At 29.8% G+C, this 2439-nt stretch overlaps 1 pseudogene across 1 annotated transcript; it reads left to right on the forward strand.

The window, feature by feature from the left end:
- Window positions 1-672: 672 nt before the first annotated feature.
- Window positions 673-1958, forward strand: LOC137805768 (uncharacterized; annotated as a pseudogene). The gene is made up of 5 exons (XR_016519625.1): window positions 673-733; window positions 818-930; window positions 1005-1093; window positions 1191-1366; window positions 1504-1958. The product of XR_016519625.1 is annotated as an uncharacterized LOC137805768 (transcript).
- Window positions 1959-2439: the final 481 nt, after the last annotated feature.

Genomic DNA, 2439 nt, shown 5'->3' on the forward strand with positions numbered 1-2439 from the left:
GATAATATGTACCTAACTTTGACCTTAAGAGACTTGTCCCAGTAGCGGCAATAATCATCCAATAAAACGCGTTATAGTTATATAGTATCTTTATTTTTGTATAATAATCTATATATATATATATATATTATATATATATAATGCTAAGTGAATAATCTCTTACTGATTAAGCTTTATTTCTAGGTTACTAGAATTGCCAAATGTTTGCTAAATTGTTCTGGCCACAAGTAGGAAAACTGTTTTTGTTTGTACTTGTCAACGAGAAATGGCCTCATGCACATCACACACTAAATTAAATATATATATATATATATAAATGAACTGGTATGCACCAATTAAAATGAACTATAAGTCTTGGGCTTATTAGAAAGATAACTATTTGTAAAATATGTGAAAATTGACCCATTGCTTTCACTGGTTCCACCATTTGTATGTGTTTGTCTTGTTTACAGATCACATATATGTCCATATTGATGGGAATCTTACTTTCTCATTTATGGTCTTTTATATGTATACAAAATGTAAAATTTGTTGCTACTTGCAATATAATTTTTGTGTGATGTAAGCCTGGTTTTAAAATAATTTTTTGCTTGACTGATTAGGAACCAAAGCAACATAAGCAGCTGGAGTTACATCAGGCGCCAAATGATTTAAGAGAATCATTAGATATAAAGTCAGTTGATTATGGATTGGAGTTGCCTGTGGATGCTGCAATACAGGCAAAGCCAAAAAGGTATATCAAAATAGTTTAATGGTTAAGTTTATGGTTGTGATTCCAGTTTTGGTTAATTACTTGAATGCATTTTTTTTAGATTAGATCAATATGCAAAACAAACCTCGAAATTTGTTGAAGAGGGCACTTACCTTAATCTTGGAGGTCAAACAAGCAATGATAATTTAGGGAATGTTGTTAATGTGTCAGATTTCCAGGTCAGATTATATGGACTATATGAGTTATTTACTTATTTTCCTCTGTGTTAACTTTGTGCTCTTTAATTTTGTAGGAAGGTGAATATGCTGATTGGACTAGGGCAGGGAGACCGGAGACAAAGAAGATGTGGAACTAGTAAGCTGCAATACCAAAGGTTTCATTGTAAGTACTTAGAAAACGGTATGTTGGACTAAAAACAGTTTCTTAGTCTTAGATTGTTTCTTTAATTTATTCTGAACTCAATTAAACCATTTTACAGGTTTCTTTTGGTTCCTTGGTGAGATTTCTGCCATACCGTAATCTTAATTCCAAATGGAAGTTCTTTGCTTTTGAGACCTGGTTAAAACAGAAGGGCTTGGATCCATCAATGTACAAGTTTTGATACTGATATTAAGATGTTTTCTCCTCATTCTTCTCCATCTCCGGAGATAGATGGTAAAGTTGAAGATAAAATTTCACCAGATGTAAAATTGGAAGATCTTTTAAGCATTTCTTGAATTAGCATGGAGCATGTATTGTTGATTCAATGAAATGAAGTGTTCTTCTGATTTGTTTTATGTTTCTTACGACAGGCTAGACTTCAAGTTGGGATATAGCTGAAATGCTGCATCCAGAAAATATCTTACTTTGGAATTTTTGTTGAGGTATATACAACATTTAAGGTCATGGTGTCACTATTATGGAGTTCAGCTTTACTAGCATATTTAGTTTTACATCACTTATTCCAGTGGAATTTCTTTGTTTGGCCTATTTATCAAGCTAAGCAGTAAGCACCTGATAATACCCTTTGCCCAGAGTTCAGAGTGGTGGTAAAAAATTCTAAATATTGATGTGATTATTAATTATTAATGTAGGTTGAAGGAGTTTCTTCATCAGTCTGAATTATCATGGGATACCACTGTGAATTACTCAAATACTTTAATTATTTAGTTTTGAATTTCACTTTTTATTGATTAATTTATTTATTTTTGTAGTTATTTAATGATCATCTCCATTCAAGGATAAAGATATAGAAGACATTAAAATGTATTGAGCTTCATTTTTTTTAAGTGTTTTTTATAAGATGTAAATTTCGATAGCTTATTAATTAATGAATTTGTCTAGATAACATTGATATACATGTAATTGTTATCAATGAATAGAGTAAAATTGATTCATGATTAAGTTTGTCTAGAAATTTTATGCAATTGTCTGGAAACATTGATATGCAAGTGATTATTATTAATGAATGGAAAAAATTTGATCAATGAATGAATTTTTATGTAAATTATATGTCATTGTCTGGATGACATTGATATGCAAATGATTGTTATTAATGAATGAAGTAAAATTGATCAACAAATGGGTGTCTAGAAATTGTATGCAATTGTCTGGATAATATTGATATGTAAGTAATTATTATTAATGAATGAGGGAAAATCGATTAATTAATGAGTTTGTCTAAAATTGATATGCAGATGATTGTTATTAACGAATGTTAGAAAATTGATAAAACAATCATTTAAAAA

The sequence above is a fragment of the Phaseolus vulgaris genome, chromosome 3 (genome assembly GCF_051622355.1).
Source record: "Phaseolus vulgaris cultivar YP4 chromosome 3, ASM5162235v1, whole genome shotgun sequence".
Taxonomy (NCBI): domain Eukaryota; kingdom Viridiplantae; phylum Streptophyta; class Magnoliopsida; order Fabales; family Fabaceae; genus Phaseolus; species Phaseolus vulgaris.